Source organism: Eulemur rufifrons, chromosome 19, assembly GCF_041146395.1.
Source record: "Eulemur rufifrons isolate Redbay chromosome 19, OSU_ERuf_1, whole genome shotgun sequence".
Taxonomy (NCBI): domain Eukaryota; kingdom Metazoa; phylum Chordata; class Mammalia; order Primates; family Lemuridae; genus Eulemur; species Eulemur rufifrons.
In genome coordinates this window covers 95483660-95503074 of record NC_091001.1, presented here as the reverse complement: position 1 = coordinate 95503074, position 19415 = coordinate 95483660, and the positions used below count along the sequence as shown (strand labels likewise).

Sequence of the window (19415 nt, the reverse complement as noted above, 5' to 3'; positions counted from 1 at the left end):
AGAGTTGTTTATAAATGCACCAGGAGACAGACAATAAGGTGGATTAAACACTCAAGTGATCCGGGTATTGACGATTTTATTAGCGCGATTTAAGAGTAAAGGTGTAGATTTTCTGATAGGAGACGAAAAAGAATGTTTAACCCAGGTAGAGAAAATTGAATTGCGGGATTAGAGAAGCAGGCTGTGATTGAAAGCCACACACTGAGAGAGGAGATGAAACCCAGCCTTAGCTCTCCCATGTAGCTGAAAGAGAAGAAAAAAGTCTTCACTTTTTCCTTTGCAGTAGCCATAAAAGAATAAAAAAATCGTCATCAGCTACTATGGGCTCAGAGGTAAACGGTTGTTCCTTCTGTGATTAGACAGGGTGGAGGAATTGTTACCCTGTTGCTAAGGAAAAAGGAAGGGGCTGTTCCCAGTTGCTATGGTGACAAGGTAAGAGCGTTCCCTCGGTACCGCCGTACATTTATGAGGCAGTTTCGTCTCCTCGTTTCTATGGCAACCTAGAGGGACTGTTCTCGTCGCCCCCACCTCCCGCCTTAGTTGCGAAGACAAGGTGGAGGTAGGGGCTGTCCTGCGCTCGCCGCCCAGTTGTCGTGGAGACGGCGGGTGCCCTGGCCCCGCCCCGCTCGGACTGACAGCGGTGGCCGCATCGCGCCTGCGCAGTGCTCTCTTCCCCCGCAGTCTCTGTGCGTTGAAGCCGGAGACCGCGGCGGCCTCTGCTAGGACCCTCCGTCCGGGAGCCGCCGGCCGGAGCCGCAGCCGCAGCCGCAGCCGCAGCCGCAGCGCCCCCGCCGCCTATCCCCCTCCCCCGCCGCCTCCGCCGGAGCCGCCTCGCGCACTGTGAGTCCCGGCCGAAGCGACGGACGCCGTGGGGCTGAGTCAGCTGGAGGCCCGGGCCCGGGCTGGGGGAGGGGAACCGGGCTCCCCCCGCCCCCGCCTCCCCCCGGGCACCCCCGCCCCGCAGCCGCCTCTCCCCCCACCGGCCAACTCCCCTTCATCCCTCTCGCGGGGCTCCCTGTGGTCTCGGCGGCCAGGCCTCCCCAGCCACTCCCCCTCCCTTCCCTCCCTCCCTCGGGATCCACCTTGGGGGTCCTCCCCACTAGATGTGGCGCTGCCGCACCTCTGCCCTGGACTGATATTTTCTCCCAAACTACCTCCCGCCCGCCCTTGTCCCTTCTCCCTTCTTCTTACTCTCCGGGCCCTGACATCTCTCGGCCTCTCTGGTTTTCCCCAGTGATGTGCCAGCAAGAGTGACAAGGGAGAGAGCGAGGGGAGACTTGGGGGAGGGGGAACATTCTGCTGGTCCAGACCTTGGGGCCTCAGGTTGCTTACCTACACGCTCCTGCCCGGCTGGTTTGGGGAAGCAGGTCTGGACAGTTCTAACTGGCTGCTGAGAGCTTGCGGGGCTTTCAGAATAGATTTTGCTGAGAAGGGTTCAGCCCCATCACGATCAGCTACTGTTTAATGAACACCGGCCGCCAGTGCACGGTGGCCTTCCAGTGGGCTGAGCTACTACTGCCCTGGTTGGTGCTGTGGAGGGTGTGTAGAGGTAGTGGACTGAGGGGAGAAAATGTTGCATTTGGGGAGCTCAAGTTCCTGGGCTTCCGGTGTGGTGTTGTGAATAAGCATTTTGTAGTACTCTTTAAATGCATTTTTTTAAAATCGCAGTACAAGCTTGGTATAATGTGAGGTTTGGAAACAGGCCTGATATCCATAGGAAGTGCTCACTGTATATTGAGGGGTTCTGGCAGAGCTTGATCTAGTATTCTTGTAAATTCCATGAGGTAACTAACATGAGTTTTAACATGACATGTTCGGAGAGGAGAGGAAGGAGAAAAATTGAGGTTTCTGCATGGTGTAGGTGTGAGGCCTGGACACCCTGCCTGCTGCCACTGTGTGTCTTTGTGGGGGCTGTCACCTGATAGGGGTTCTAGCATGTTTGGAGAATTCCCTGAATTGTGTTTGCTACCCATCTACTTGCCCATCTTGCAATCTCTGACCTTGGAACAGAGGATGGTCCCAAACAGTTTTCTTTTTCCTCCAGAAACTGAACTGAAGTCAGAGTTGGTGCCCACAGACAGCAGCTCTTAATAAACATGTAATAAACATGCCTCAACTCGAGGGCTCCTAACTACTGTGTGTGAACCTCTTGCCAACTTCCTTTGATTCTATTTTTTTTTTTTTTTTTTGGTTTCCAGATTTTAGTGTGCTTTTAGAAAATATGTGTAACTATAAGCCAGTTCTACTGTACAAGAGGCTTCAAGTTTTCTTACTCCAGGCTGCGAAAGGAGTGGCTGGTCCACTTCTAAAAATCATGGAGAAGGAGCCATTCATTTGGAGTTTCTGGGGTGGCAAACAGTGAGAAATAACTATTTTGCCCCTTAACTTTGCCCAATCATGGCCTATTGGCAGCCGCCTCAGAGCCACTCCCTGCCCCCATGCCCATCAGATTAGTTTACAGTAGCAAGGACGGCTGTCGCCCTAGTTTTAAACATAGAGATGAAGTTCAGGAAAACTACAGCCCCCATCCCGCAGTGCAGTTTCTTCTGTTTCGAATGCCAGTCTGGGGTTTGGCGGGATGCACCTGCCTGTGGTGCAAGGGAAACTGTGGGGCCTGAGAGTTACATTCCTTCTGTGTGGTCCTCTCTGTGTCACATAGCTCACCGAAATACCCGAGCAGGGCAGGAGCAGACAGCTGTGCTGGAGAGCTGCTCCTCCTGGGCTGAGTGTATTTTGGGAATCAGCGATATTACTGGGCTGGAGGGTTGTGAATTAAGAAGCAAGAAAATGTGTCAAGGCTAGATAGATCAGGAGAGTGCGAGTAAAATGTTCCTTTCCAATTTGCTATGGGGTAGTACGCTTTCAGAGCATTAGAGTGGTTTTTATATGGATTAATTTGCCTTTGAAATCCATACCAGTGTTTTATGAGATAATGATGGAATGCCTTTTAAACTGCTACTATTAGGAAACAGGACTAATACTCATCTTATACATTGCCTATCCAACAGTTATTGAATGTCATTGTAAAGATCAGGGAGAGGGACACAATTTGAACCAAGTTAGACCTAAATCTATGTAATGGATGTTGTAGTTTTGTAGGACTGTATTTTGTTAATCCTAAAATACACCAGCAATTTACCCACAGCTTTTAGGTAAAATAATTTAACACTACCAGATCAAAATATATGTGTTGATTCCTGGGTGCATCCTAATTTTAGAAACATTAAAACAGTCAGGAAGTGGCAAGACGCGAAAGAGGGATTGTGTGTCTTAGAATTGAGGAAGCGTGGTATTTATAATATTCCTGTGTGATGATGCTATTCCTGACCTACCATCCTGAGAGTGCATGCATCGTGAAGATGGGTTTCTTCAAGTCCTTCCTCCAAGCCAGCCCACTTTACAGGGTTGTGTTTGTAAGATGATTGGTCTTAATATGGTACTCTCCAGAAACTGAGCCAACTAGCTGGCAGCAAACATCTTATGAGCTATCCCTGAATTTGGACAACTAATATTTTTCAGAAGCTGAACAGAAAATAAAAATATTTTAAACCAGAATTCATCTGCCCTGATTTGCTTACAGATTTGTAAAGATCCTAAGGCCATGTGTCCTCCTCCCTGAGGATATTAGAACTGCAGAGGACACTAGATGTTATAGTTTAATGTCCTCATTTCCAGATTTTGACATGAGACACCAAGAGTTAAGTGACTTGCCCAAGGTCACCCAACTGATGTAGAAGGTATGTAAAAACACTTTGTAAACTGTGTACAGTGTGCAAATGAATGGTGTTGATTATTAGTGGCTGAGTCAGGATTAGATTTCCAGATTTCCAGACTAGATTTACTTTACAACACCACATTGTTTCATCCCTCATATTTAATGATCCAAGGGGTTTTAATAAAAGTGACTTATAGTCTGTAATTAGCCCTGTAGACAAGGGCTTGTTTTATCATCCGAGATGTTGCAAAGCCAGGCAAAATTTAATGTCAAACTGTCTAATTAAATATGTATTCTTGCCACCTTAAAAAATAATAATTTTCCTCATACATTTTGACTTCAGGAAGGTTTTTCTTTTTTTCAATTTGCATCAACTAACAACAAATGTAAAGTTAGGTATTTCAAGTCTTCTCTTCTTATCTGTGAGGCTGCTACATCCAGAAAGCAAGGTGGAGAGGCAGAAAGGGGGCTGAGAGGAGGAGCACACACATTGGGCAGCTACTGGGTTATCTCCCAGCTCTCAGAATGTAACCTTTTGTAGTTCCTGGCACCGTAAAAACTTCTAAGCCCTATCCTGGGGAAAGTGAGGCAGTCTGACCTCTGGTTACAGACAGACCTGAGTTCAAATCCCAGTCCTGCCACTTCCTGGCTGTGTGGCCTTGGGCAAGTTATATAACCTCTGAGTGCCAATTTCCTCGTGTGTAAGCCTGGAATAATAACCATTTGTTTTACAGGGTTGTTGTGAGGATTAAATGAAAGAAAGTATGTAGAGTACTTGCTTACTAAGAGATAGCAATCATTATATTTACTAACATGAAATAACAAATAATGCTTTCAAAATTTTATTGCAACTTAAGTCTGTCTTGGACCCTCAATTCAGTAGCCCCCATCTCTTGGCATCCCTCTTGGTATGTTTGACATGCACAGAGAGATTTGTCCTATGAAGACCTGGCACAGGTATTATTTCAACTGCCAAAATAGGAGTATATGAAATGCCCCTTTTTCTCCGTGAATTCAGCTGACCTGGTTATCTGAAAGACCAGCAGGACAGGACCTCTAGGAGAGCACAGACTTGGTGTGTTTGGGTGTGTCGTGGGGGAGGCCCGTCTGGGGAGCGATCTTAATTTGAAATAGAAAAGCTGCTGTGCTCTTGCTTGTGAGTAGAGCTCACGTGGCCTTCATTCACTCCTCTGCCATTAGAGGTGTAATTCTGTGACTTTGCTCAGATCAGCTTCTGCACCTTTGAGATCAGATCAGCTTCTCCCCTTGAGATCCAGGCAGCAGGGAGGAGCTATTCATGTTAGGAGAAAAACCTCAGAGGGAAAGGAAGGTCATTTGGATGGACGCAGTTACAGACAGGCTCAAGGCAGAGACCACTGAGCAATTAAAGAGCCAGGGCAAGCCATTCAGGTGGGATGGCACAAATGAATTTAAATTTCTAGATAAATTTCATTAGGGAAGAAAAATATCCAGGTATAAACATCTGAGGATTGAAAAGATAAATGCAACAGTGTTTACCTCTGGGAGGTGGAATTTGGGTGTGGGGAAGGGAAAAAGAGACTCAGGGGGGAATTTTGACTTTATATGCTTTCATATTTGACTTGTTACAAGAAGCGGGTATGCTTTTGTGATTTAATGAAGATCAAATAGTAAATTGTTCAGTAAATGCATTTTGGTTCAAAAGAAGTAAATGCCTTTACTTACTTGGAGCTTCCAATGCATGGGACAGAAAGGATTAGACTGCTTCAAGCAGGCCAAAGCAGTTTGCACCAAACCAGACCCTTGAGTCAGGGTAGGACCCTCCAAAGCAGCTGCTTCCCTGGCAGCCCAGGAAACTTAGCTGACCACATACCTCACTACCTCTACCTAGTCCTTTCAGTCCCCTTCTCTTGACCAGCTGAAGCAATCATTACTATTATAACAAGCTAATTTAATTTTCAACTGTTGATGAAAATGGCATCTGACCTTTATGAAAAATCCATGCCTCTTACTTAATGTCAAGAGGACTTGAAGTTTAAAGGGATCCCTGCTGAAATGCTAGCACACTGTGTTCTGGTAGCTGAGTTCTAGATCAGATCTGGCTGGTACAGCACACCTTTCACACAGTTATTTGTTAACTGCTTCTGGTAGGAATCACAGATAAACCATGATAAAATCGTTGAGGATTGTTGGGCTTTTGATTTTATCATAAGTTGACCAGCTGTATTTTCTAGCTGGATGTCCTGTTTATTATAGAAAGATGACACACCTATCATTTGGCCATGTGCTTTAGGTTGCTTACCCAGGAGTTAGGATGGGTTATGCTGAGTAATTCACATTCCATCACCCAATCTTCCCTTTGGCTAAGAGCACAAATTTGTGTGACAGTTGGCCAAGGTTGGTGAGGCATCCTGTGGCCAAGGAGGGTTTTTCCTCCGTGTAGAGTTGACTGACCAATATTAGCCTAAGCCCAGATCTTATTTTTACTAACACCATGCCCTACCATGTTTACCATTTTGCTAAACTGACCAGATGTTGTTACCCAACTAATATAACATCAGTATTTTAAGCTCTGGATGCTTCGTTTGCCTCAAGTAAATAAGGACTTGGCCTGTCCAAAATGTTTTGACTTCATGCAAAATGATTTTTTTTGGCTGTAACTATTTTCTATATATAGGAGATACATACCACTTGGGTGATATGTTCAAAATAACTGAGCAAGAAGCGTGGCTTCAAATCTGCCTAGTAGTTTCAACTATATGTATCAAAAACCTTAAAAGGATATATATCCTTAGACCAAAAATTGCTATTCTAGGAATAGTTAGAAAATCAAAGGTGTATATAAAAATACTTTTATAAGGGTTTTTATTAATGCAACATTATTAATAATATCAAACATTGAAAATAACCAAAAGAGTCAACAACTGGGGATTGATCAGGTCACCCAGATAAAATACTGTACAGGCATTAAAAACATTTGTAGAAGAATATTTATTGATATCTGTACTTCTTATATAATCAGCAAAAAAAGCAGGATGCAAAATAGTACATTGAGGATAGTGCCGTATTTATAAAGTATGAAAAGATACTAGAAAATCATAAGCCAAATTGTGATTATCTTTGAGTAATGGGATTACAAATGAATGGCTTGTTTTCTTAGTGCCTTTTAGTGTTTTCTAAGCTTTTTTACATTAATCAGCTATAACTTAATTACAACATTTTAAAACTAGTAACTAATAGATTCCATGTAGTAGGGCAGTCTCTGAGAAAATCACAAGGTAATTAATTTTTTAATGATTATATTTGGTTTCACTATTGTCATGATCAATGCTAAACACTTGTCAGAGGTGTTTCTCTAGATGGTATTTCATTTATTCTTTGAACAAGAGTGTGCCTGAAGTATTATTGTGTAGACATGTGACTTAAAAACATGGCCTAGAAACTCCATAGTCCATTCATCCAAATGAAGTAAATCTCTCAATTCAAGTAAGATGTAAAAAAAATTATGAAAAGACAGTGGATCTTAAGGTAGTCTTCTTTGCCTCTTAACTTTTGCTGCTTAAATTTATCAGAAGGTTTTAGTAAGACCTTGTATGTAGTGCAGGGCTCTGTTTTGGGAGGCCTTTCTTTCCCCTGTGCCTTTTCACATTCTCTGGATTCCCATTTCTCCAGTGTTCTGGGGGCCTTTTTTTTTTTTTTTTTTTTTGAATCTTTATCTCATGTCTGGGCGGTTGTGTACTGTCTGAACTGTTTGTTTTAAAAAGTTATGCCCAGGCCTGCTATAGCCTCCTTCCTCCCTGTGCCCTTTGTCACGTTCTGTTCAGCTATCAGCTCAGAGACCCCCTTTTGTTCCCTAGGGATGGGGAAAGTTGGGTGCCCACCAGTGACCACCGGATGGGCAGAAGCCCTCTGCAGGACCAGGCTAGCCAGGTACATGGAGCTGCTGACTGTGTCGGTAGGGGCTGGCCCGGCAGCTGTCCTCTTGCCTCAGCTTTCCCATCCGCTTGCACACTGTACATCGCCCCTATGGCGCAGGCCAGTGGACTGATACCTGCCTTCTGCCAGTGGTGGAGTCTGCCCAACTCTGAGCACTGGTATGCGTCTGGCTTCCTCCTGGGGATCTGGGACTTAGAGTTGAGGGACATATGGCCTGTCGCACAGCTTGGCCTGTGCTGCAATAAATGTTTGCTAAGCAGGATCTGCCTCTTCTTCCAAATGGTTCTGACTACCCAAACACTTGTCCCAGATGGGGTGGAGGCCTTTCCTGCTGCCTAGAATTATTAGTGAACAAGTCTTTGGGTATGGCTGGCTGGAGGAGCTCCACCATTTGGAGAGAGTGACTGTTGGAGAAGGAGTCATCTCATCTTTTTTTTTTTTTTTTTTTTTGAGACAGGGTCTCAGTCTGTCACCCAGGCTAGAGTGCAATGGTGTCACCATAGCTCACTACAATTTCAGACTCCGGGGCTCAGCCTCCCGGGTAGCTTGGACTACAGGCATGTGCCACCACACCCGCCTAATTTTTCTATTTTTTGTAGAGACAGGGTCTTGCTCTTGTGCAGGCTGGTCTTGAACTCCTGACCTCAAGCAGTCCCCCCGCCAGGGAATGCCAGGATTATAGGCGTGAACCACTGTGCCCAGCCAGTCATCTAGAGGACATTGTTGTCGTGGTCACCTTGTAATTTAATGGTATTTACTGACTGGTAAGAAATGAAATCTTAGCTACTTTTTAGTAGGCAAGATTGTAGTTGGGACTAATATATGTGTTGCCATGTGAAAGGGGCAGGTCTTGGACCACTAGATGAAATTAAATATCCCTTCCCATGTGAGGAGTGTTTGACTAAAGGCTTATCTGCAGTGGTGTAATATGTACTGTGTGGCCAGACTTTTCTGCAGCACCACACTCTTGGCAGCTAGCCACCCCACACCCCTCCCTCCTTGTAGGTTATTGCCACTTATCAAGGACGCTGATTTGTTCTTTGATTTGTTCTGATTTTAGATGGGTGCTGCAAGCTCCCAGTTTTGGCATCCTATTAACACTCTTAAGTGACAGGACCACTGCTAAGTACAGAGATGTGTTATGCCGGCCCCAGATTAGCAGGGTACAGTGTCTTGAGACAATTTGATAAGATTTATATTCCCCAGAAAGTATGGTTTCCAGGTTTATAGATTATTCTTATAAATGTGCATATTGTCTTCACCAGGCCTTATTCTAAGTATACTCTCAACAAGTATTCACCAAGTCCTTTCTCTGTTTTGTATTATTAGTCACTATGGGATATGAAAGAAATGAGACTCAACCCCTGTCCAAGAGGAGAGTGTAGTCTGGTGTGGAAGATAAGATGGATGTGTGGAATATAAGTGTATATGACAATGTTGCATGTCAGTAACACATCTTTAGTGCTTTATGGTTTAAGACATAGAATATAAGACATACGTAGGAACTTAGCTAACATTCTAGTGGAAGAGTTGGACACAGAATTATACATCACTACAACATAAGGGGATGGAAACCCCATCAGCGATGGGAAAAGGTGCTTTGGCAGCCCAGGAGGAAGAGTCACCCCGGGCTGTGAGAGCCAGCAAGACTTCAGATAGTGACACACACTGGAGCTGGGTGTGCAGGATGACGCAGGAGCTCGATAGAGGACAGCTGAGTAAGAGAGTCAGCAGGAGAAATGAAAAGAACGATGTATTGGGTGCCACTGGCACTATGGAGTCTAAATTCCAAAGGGATTCTGAGAGGAAAAGAATCATTGTGAACTGGAGTAATTGGAAAAGACATCACGAAGGAAGCAGAACTGCCCTTGCCCTGAAGACAAGCAGGCTGTGAGGGGACAGAACTCCGGAGAGGCTTCCCGCCAGGCGATGTGCAGTCATCAGCAAGGAATGGCCGTGGTGCAAGTGTGGCGAGGATGTAGTCACAGCACCCTGACCAGATCGGGGGTGCAAGCTGGTTTTGAGTTTTGGAGAATATTGGTGACATTAACCAAAAATTAGGAAGTTTGAAGAGACAGTTTGGGGTTGAGTTTAGTGTTAGACATGGAAAACTAGAAACAATGGACAACGGGGTGTGGCAATGGGGATATCCAAGTGGAGTGACCACATAGAACCAGAAGCTGGGAATGGAGCTGTAGACATGGGCGTCAGTAACGCAGAGGAGGGCGGGCTTTCCTGCAGGGGGCTCTCTCCAGAGGTTTTGAGTGCAGAGTGCGAAGACCAGAGCCCAAAGTAATAAGCTTTGATAATTGTCCATAGTTTGGGAAAAAGTGAGATATGGGGAAATTAGGATGGTTCAGTGGCAAGGGAAGAGGAAATGTCAAGAAGAGAGCTTCAGTGCTGCTGCTTTAACTATACCTAAGGATGTAACTAGAAGAATGTAATGATGATTGCTCAGGATATCAGTTCAGTAAAACATTGCAGATGGAAGCTAGATTGAATAGGGTTAAGGGGGAAATTGGTAGAGAAAATTGGGGCAATGGATGGCCACCAGAGAATGGCAACAGGGAAGGGAAGAAAAGTAGTAGCCAAAAGAAGCAATAGGATCACACTTGTAATCCCAGCAACTTAGGAGGCCAAGGCGGGAGGATCACTTGAGGCCAGGAGTTTGAGAAGAGCCTGGGCATCATAGCAAGACCCTCGTCTCCACAAAAAATAAAAAAATTAGCCAGGCACAGTGGCTCGTGCCTGTAGTTCCAGCTACTCAGTACTCAGGAGGCAGGGGGATTGCCTGAGCCCAGGAGTTTGAGACTGCAGTGAGCTATGATCATGCCACTATACTCCAGCTTAGGAGACAGAGTGAGAGCCTATCTCTGAAAAAAAAAAAAAAAGAAAGAAAGAAACAGCAATAGGATCAAACTTTTATTGTCATAAAATAATTCTATTCTTTATCAGCAAACATACATAAAATTATAAGTGTTCTTAAAAATATATTTTATATATTAAAATATGCTTCACCTGAAGATTTCTCTATATCAATATAATCCATATATTTGTAACTTCAATTATTTCATTCTTTCTTTCTATCCCATCATATTGATACCAAATATGCTTAACCATCAACCTGTTATTGGGCAATTGGGGTATTTCCAACATTTTGCAAGTGTAAATATCTTTGTTCTGAACCTTACTGTAAAAGCGACATTTTTTTCTTTGGTAGATTATTTCTTCAGGGTATATTCTATAAAGTGGAATTATAGAGGCAAAGGGCACAGTGTTTTTTTTAAAAACAGATTTGTTATTTATTGTTCTCCACGGTGATCCAACCAACTTTCAATTAGAATAAGAGTTTGATATTGACTTAGAATGATTTTTGATTAGAAGGAGGTCTGAGCATGTTTAATGGCAGAAAGGAAAAGGAGTTATTTGAAGAAAATAGTCCAGGTACACTAGAGAAAGGGAGCAAAAAGGAATAATCTTTAGGATACCGGGGAAGGGTTAACTTTGAGGAGGAGAGGGTATGGCTCTTTCTACCCCTGACTTGCAGGATGAAGTCCTGGGGAGATGACTGAGGTTCCTGCTAAGAAAAGACCTTCATTTCTTCAGTAAAATAGAGCCAAGGCCACTTGCTGAATTGGAGGGTGGGGGATGGCCGTGGGGGATTGCGGTCTTGAAGGTCTGAATTAACCACGGTGAGGAATGAGTCTGTGCATAGGAGAGATGAATGAAAGTCTTGTTCTGCAGGGCGAGGGCTGGGTTGGACCCATGAATTCATAATGGGCTAAGTCTTTAAAATCCTCTGGCCTGGAGAAGCAGTAGGGGTGGGCACCAAGACTGGGGCGTTGCTTGGCATGTTCAGGACAAGGTTTCTGAGGAGGCAGAATTTAAGATGGCAGGGAAGCAGCTGGCCCTGAGGCCAGAGGTGGAGGGCAGGGCCACAGATCTAAGCCAGGCTGGTAGTCAGCGAGAGTGAGGAGGAGGCAAGGAATTACTGGCTCCAATGAGAACAGAAAACAGGTTTGGAATGTGAGGGATGAGCAGTAAGGTTATTGACAGGGGAAGAATTTAATTTTAATTTTAAAATTTGGCAGAGCCTGTTTTTACTTTTAATTGTTTATCTTTGTATAACGTTTGGGTGTTTTTCACATGAGCATGTGTCACCGGTAACATTTTTTAAGCGAATATTTAAAATCTCAAGAGTAGGGCTGTGCCTTCAGGGTGTGGCTGGGTTGCTTTGAGATGGATGAGGGAAAAGTGAAGATGCAGGAGATCGTGGAGTGAAGCTTGGTAAGGTGTTCAGGCTGCCAGGAGCCTCCGCTTGTCACTGTCCAGTGGTGCCCAACTACCAGCCCTTATCTACCCACACTCCAGTAGTGTTTCAAACCTGAGGGGCCAACCGTCCCTAGGCTAGTGGCGCTAGAGGAGCCAACCGTCCCTAGGCTAGTCCCTTGGCCTCCTAGGCAGTCATTTCTTAGACATGCTGTTGTGTGGATCTGGCCGTCTCCAACTCTCTGACCAGATCCCCCACTGAGCCATGCCTCTCTGGCCTCTGGGAGTGGACATTCTTCCTCCAGACAGACAACCTCTTGCTAGAAATGCAGTTTTGTGAGTGGAGTGTGGGTTCCAGCCCTCACTTATCCTCTCTGCTAGGCGCTTTGTGCCGTATACACACTATCCAACTGTATATAGCAGCCCTGCTTCTCTCTTGCCTGTTATGAAACTTGGCCGGAGGCCCTTGCCTCCTCTGACCCCTCTCCTCATGTCCTCCTAGATCATCCACTTTGACCCTGACCCCGTCTGACCTCTACATTGTGGCTTTTATTTCACCCACTGGATTCACATTACCTTCATGTTGCACAACTGAAGCCATTTACACAGCTAACCATGCAAAGCAGTCACAGGGGCTGACAGTGAGGGGCTGAATAGGGGGAAAGGGTGGAAGGTCAGGTGCAGGAATCAGCATGAGGAAATGAAAAGACTGGGGCTGCATTCTTTCCAGGGCCTTAAATTGAGTCTAAACCTTGCCTGGACATTTTGTAAATGCCATGTCGTTAAAGCCAGGACCTAGGCAGAAGTATGGCTCCCTGCCAGTCCCTACCAGGAAGGAACAAACAGCTTGCGGTGCAGGCCTCAAGCCAGGTAGGATAGGAGCTAAAGTGCATTGTGTTGCATGTGAATTAAATGGGTTCTTTGTTAACATAGCCTCCTGCCACTGTTCTTTTCTTTTTTCTCCTAGTCAGGCTAGGTGAGAATAATTAGCCCTTGGCCCATAATTAGGTAAAATGAAGAGGAAGACTACAACTGATGGCTAGAGTGCAGTAAGGAATCTTGAACTTGGAGCTGGGGGACCTGGGCTTGGAGTTACAGGACCTTGAACAAATCACATCTCCTCCTTAATCCCAGTTTCTTTGGATATGCTGTTCCCTCTACCTGGAACATTTTTTTCTGGCCTTTTTAGCTTACTGTTAACCTCATATGTCTTGGTCTTAATAGCACTTCCTCAGGGAAGCATTCCGTGACTTCCACCCCAACTCCATGTTAGGTAAGGGCCCCATGACAGGGTTTTTTAAATTGTATATCACAACCATTCATTGTGGATCACAACTGTTAATGGGCTATGAGATCAATTTAATGGGCTGTAACCAGAATTTTGAAAATGATTAGACCAGAAAATATCAGAGTGTAAGAATTGTTTAATGAAACTTTTGTTTTATTATATATACATATATATATCTCTTTCTGTGTGTGTATATATATGTATACTGTAAAATATATTTTTTACTGATAGAGAGCCACTGCTTTAAGTATACGCTATCCCTGTATTTTTCCTCTATAGCACTTAATGTGCTATAGCAGCTATAGCAGCAACTTATAATTATGTAGTTCTTTGTATGATTATTTTATTACTGTTTATCCATTTCACTAGATAACAAGCTCCATGACACATGGACCATATAAGACCTAGCAGTAGTTAGAGCTCAAAAAATAACTGCTGAATGAATGGATTTCTGAGCTGTGTTTTGGTCCTTAGTTCTGTGAAATGGTTCCTAGAAGTGAGTGGATAGTGACTGCAATAATAAACTAAAAAGCCCTCACATTTATCCCTAATGGATGAGAGTACCAGCAAAAACAATGTTTTGACTTCTCCGGATTGGGCGTGGCACTGGAAACTGAGAAGGCCCAAACCAGCTCCTGTTAGAGGGAAATGGGAAGAAATGAGAGAAAGGCACCAACACCACTGTCTTTTCCAATAAGGCCTCACTTGGGCAGAGTTAACTTTCCAGTGAAGGCTGGGCACAGTGGCTCACACCTGTAATCCTAGGAGTCAAGGAGGCCGAGGTGGGAGGATTGCTTGAGGTCAAGAGTTCGAGACCATCCTCAGCAAGAGCAAGACCCCCATCTCTACTAAAAATAGAAATAAATTAGCTGGGCAACTAGAATAGAAAAAATTAGTAGGGCATGGTGGCACGCACCTGTAGTCCCAGCTACTCAAGAGGATGAGGCAGGATCACTTAAGCCCAGGAGTCTGAGGTTGCTGTGAGCTAGGCTGACACCATGGCACTCTAGCCTGGGCAACAGAGCAAGACACTGTCTCAAGTCAATTAATTAAATAGTTAATTAAATTTTAAAAATACTTTCCAGTAAGATAGAGCCAGAGACATTCAGAGACTGAAGCTACCACATAATCTATGCCTACATAAAGAAAAAATCAACATGTTTAGTGTAGGGGCGATTTCCTACTCTCCTAGGTTTGGATGACTAGACACTCTGATTCCAGAGCCCAGTGGGTTCCAAGCATAGGCTCCACAACTCCTTTTCTCCCTGTGGTAGCCCCCCAACCCCCTGCCCATCAATTCCTTCCAAGAACTGGTTTTCTTCATGAGGTATCTCTGAACCCAGCCAGGCTAACAGCAGGTAGAATGAGCCCCCTGTGCCTTCCCAGATGTATTAATAACAAGCCTCTGATTGTGGCTCAAGGGACTCCTGATGGCCTGGAAGTCTCCATTTGCAAGATCCGGCAAGGTACTGCTCTGGCCCAGACCTGTCCCAGAATGTTTTAGAAGGTTACAACTCAAGAGGACTCATGTCTCTGATGCCCTCTTGGAGGGTATTGGGAACGCAGTGATAATGCAGACCCTGTCAGGAGTATTTAAGAAGATCCAATTTGTGCCTTTATCTTTAAAATTCATCATTTGAACTCAGATGGTTCTGTCAGCATCTAGTTGTTCTGTAGAAATCATGTTTCTTGCTGCCTAGAGCAAATGACTTCTTTGGGAGGGATTAGAGAATAACTAGTTGCTTTAGAGCTCCCATAACTGTTAACTGAAGCATCTTAATTTGTACATTCCTCTCAGCTTGGTTTTCTGGAATGGATAGCCTCTTCTAATTCTAAGGCTGCCTGTCTAGCTTCCTTAAGAAGCTTTCCAAGACACCTAAGCCACAGCGGGGTGTTGAAGGCAGGAGGTACACTGAGAGAAACTACTGAGACTCCTTTGACTACAGGTTGTCCCTGGGCAGCACTGCCTCCCACTTCTGGTCCCTTCCCCATGTTGGGCACTTGAGGTTGGGAAAGGCAGTCCTCAAATGACTACCAGGTCTGCAGTTACTCCTCTGAAGAACACCCTTGAGAATTTGTGTATCACTTGTCTCACTCTCACCCCAAGAATGTTTGCATGCATGCATTAGCTTTCCCATGAATTTAAATGTATTTATATATTATTCTCAAAATAACTATAACATTGCCTATATTTTCAGAGAAACTCCTAAGATCATTGTGTGTTTACTGCCTTTAGTATAATCATCAAAAATCCCCATTTTGGATAAGTATAATTCAAAATTGCCTTTAAAATTAAATATTTTATAATTAAAACATTACGGAAATCCATAAGTCAGAAAGTAGAAGTCCTCCATAACCTTGTCCCCCAAAGAGAATCACTGCCACTATTTTGTTGAATATTCCAATTTTTTTTCCTACACATATACTAACATGTTATTTATTTTTAAAAACATGGAATCTTACTATTTTTCATTTATAGAAAAATTGGGAAAGAAAGGAGTAAATGAGAAAATTAAAACCACTTGTAATTCTATCACTCAGACAATATTGGCACCAATAGGTGGCTTACCTGGGCTTTAGCACTGCCCCCTCTCCAAAAATTGCCCCAAATAAACATACAATCCAAATGCAAATGTGTGCTCATTCTGCAAATGCCAGCTTCAAGACCTTTGTCTATCTCCCTCTTCCCACCAGATTACCAACCCTAAACCCCTCCACACACAAAACCTATTGCTACCATTGCTGTTTGCTGGGGTGAACATATTACTTGCATTGTTTTCCAGTCTTATGTATCTTTTAACTAAGTTAGAATCATATCCATTTATAGTTTTTCCAGCAGTCATTTCAAGTCCCAGTGCAAGATACAATATAGATAGCACTTCCCATTGCCCCAGTTAATGTTGGTTTTGGTTTTGTCCCCAGTTAGCACTATTTCCAAGAAACTGAAATAATATGTCAGGGAACTGTTTTGGACTCACCCCTGGGAGATGCTTTGACTGTGCCAGGGGAGAAGCTGAAACATAGAGGAGATGGTAGAGAGATGGGGGTATGAATGTGAGCGAGGAAAGATGAAGTTCTTTTAAGTGAGGTGATGGCAGCAAGGGTCTTCTACAGCACCCACCTTGGTTTAGCCCAGTAAAGGGCATTCTGTGCAGCCATCAGTCATAGAGCCAGTGCCTGTAGAGACACCAGCCACTGGAGATGATCCAAAGGATGAATCACAAGAAGTATACATGGGATGGGAATTAGAGGTAATAGGGCAAGCTCATTTTAATGGGAGAGCTATAGGGCCTATGGGAGATGTTAGGGAAGATGGAAGTGTTTCGTGTGGAGTGTTGGTGAAAAGAGAGGGTGAAAATCTGAAGAGCCACTGTCTGAAACACTTTTCCATCCAGAGGTAAGAATTCAGAAGGGAGCAACACAGTAACAATTGCTCTCGTACTCAAGAAAGTTTGTATCTACATCAAGACGATCAAAAGCAGAGTTCCTGTTCTGCCCCTGCCCATCTCTCTAGCTCTAAAAAAGAATGATTGCTTCCTCAGAGGTAAATTGAACTTCCTCCTTGAAGAAGATGAGAAAGCATTAATTACTTATGTTTATTTTCATATTTACAGATGAAAGGCATTCTGACTTCAAAGAGGTGGAGTTGGAACTGGGGAAGAGAATTAATTCTCAACGTTAAAATTATCTGCTAGAAAACACTCATGCCTCTTTTGAAAAAGTTTCTCATGGTTGAATGTAAAGTTGGAGAATTTCAAAAAATACCTTTGACAACCAATAAAGAGATCAGATAAGAGTCTCTTAGCACAGAAATGTTTGTGTTCCTAACCACCCAAATGCATTTCTAGGACAAGGCATTAGACAAAGGTGTCAGCAAGCAGCCACCTCCTACATGCTTGTGAAATACTATGAGAAGTTATGGTGAATGCTTCGGAACCTTGCCAGATAGTTAATGACTTAATTCTGCTTCAGCTCCTCTTTTTATAACAGGTCTGAGACAGATTCCAATTAGTGAATTTCACTTTAAAAAGAAGTTTATTGGATATTTGCTCTAATTTAGAGCATGAAATTCAAGGAGGGGACACAGAAAGAACCCATCCTCCTGGGGCCACCTCTCTAAACACCACCAATAGCACCCCATAGGCAGGCAGGCCTGCTGGAAGCAGGTTTTAACCACCAGGGCCATTGTGACGTGGTATGTCTCTTGGCCCACTGGTCTGAGCAGCCACAGGGACATGATGGCAGTATCTTCCATGAGACAAGCATCCTGACTTGGTGGAAGGGGAGGTTCCTCCTTGACAGTTTTTAAATACAGGAACATTCCAGTGTCTCAGCATTCTGTGATGGTTTGGGGTAGTATCTGTCCTAGTCTCTAGCTCTTTTTTTAAATTTGCATATCACATCATCAAGAAGAACACTGCATACATTTAGCTGCTTTTTAAAATGTTGGCAGAAGAAACCAATTAGCTAAGTGGTCATTAATAGCTGTGACCCATCGCTGAAATTTTTTTCAGCATAATCTTATATTTGTTTCCCAAGTTGCTTTATACCATCACAACATTCTGGAATCCAACCAGAAAGAAGACTGAAGCTTCCGGAGATGAGGGAAAATAACAGTGTAAAAAAATCATGCTTTGCCATGACTCAGCTTAATACTGGTCAGGCCACTGCCTGATTAACAGTGACAGGAGCAGCGCTGGTAAATGGGAAATTTCTGTGTGTGTTTTCTAGAGCAGAGCCACTCGAGTGTGGTCACACTACTGACTCACCAAGAAAGCCTGTGAAAAATGCAAACGCCTAAGCCCCAGCCCACATCTGTCCCTCTCTGGGGGTGGGGCCAGGAATCTGCATTGATAATAGGCCAGTCAGGTGACTCATGTGCACCCTAAATTTTGAGAACCTCTGCCCTACAGGGGTTTTCCTTCTTGAGGTAAATAGGGTCAATCTTGGCTTGAAGGGCTTCACCCAAAGCCAAAAGTGACCCCTGCCACTCCTTGACAGAAAAATTATCTGGCACCTCTATTTGTATCCTCTTGGACCTAGGAAACAGTTGTACACCAGGTCAGCGCCTCTATATGTGGTGAAATCCTAGGTTTATCATTCATTCTTGCTGTCTGTCAGGTAAACAGCATCACCATCTCAACTTTTTCATCAATAGCCATCTAATCCCAGCACTGTGTGTCCCAAATGGTGCAAGAGCTAAGTCTTGAGATGCAACCATCTTTGCCTCTTTCATTGTGTGATGGCATTCTGAAGTTTTTGACACCCTAAGTAGAAAAGACTGTGAGGAATTTCTGACAGCTTTTTTGCAGAACATCAAGAAACACCCACTGAGCTCCAGAGCCCTGGGCAGTCCCCGCTCGCTTGCTCGGTTGTGGTGAAGGAGAGAAATGACTTGTTTCTGCATGAGCTGGGCGCTGTGCAGGATGGTGTCCACACAGTGCCTCAATTAAAGAGCAAAGCAACCCAGAGTCTGTGCACTGCAGGGAAATGGACAATAATATCATGAACTGAATGAAAGGCAGGCTTGAATTCTGTTCTCAGCTTCGGTGTTGACTCACCATGGTAGGAAAGGCAGTGCCTCCATTTATCCTTCTGTAAAATGAGGTTATTACCTGTTCCCATTGCCCAATCATGAGGTCAGTGTTGGGAATACTTTGAACTTCTCAGATGAAAGATGATATAAAACTACAAAGTGAAGAGTTGGTGCAGGAGAGGGTGGTAGAAGACTAAAACTGAGATGGCTAAATGAGAGCAAAATGTAAGGATGTCAAGATGTTCTCCTCTGCTGCCATGGGGATTCTCTGGACTTTCATTTGCCTCACTTGTCTTATGAAGAATGGTGTGAATACACACTATCGTATAAGGAGAGGCAGCCTAGTGTCATGGTTAAGGTCGAAGACTTTGGGGTCACCGACCTAATAAATCAGAATCTTAAGTTAGGGGAGGGGGCAGCTGCAGTTTTAAGAAATTTCCAAGGTGATTCTGATGCACAACAAAGTCTGAGGAACAGCATGGCCTCACGAGACTACTGTGATTCCCAAAGAGGCTGCCTATTTCCACGCCACTGTCACATACTCGTGCTGTCCTGCTCCCTGAGCCGCTTCCCCACTTAGTCCCTCCCATGCAGGCATCAAGCATTATCTCTTGGGTTTTCTTCCACTAAATGAACTCCCACTCCTCCTTCGAGGCCAGATTACACATCACCTCTTGCTCAAACCTTTAACT

The 19415-nt window shown here is 44.2% G+C and overlaps 1 protein-coding gene across 2 annotated transcripts in view; it reads left to right on the top strand.

Annotated features, from left to right (window-relative positions):
- Positions 1-661: 661 nt before the first annotated feature.
- MAPRE3 (microtubule associated protein RP/EB family member 3) overlaps positions 662-19415 on the top strand; it is a 51014-nt gene continuing 32260 nt past the window's right edge. For both annotated transcript variants that reach the window (XM_069494003.1, XM_069494001.1), the window contains exon 1: positions 662-840. The gene's annotated coding sequence lies outside the window, so the exon portion shown is untranslated. The remainder of the gene's footprint in view (positions 841-19415) is intronic.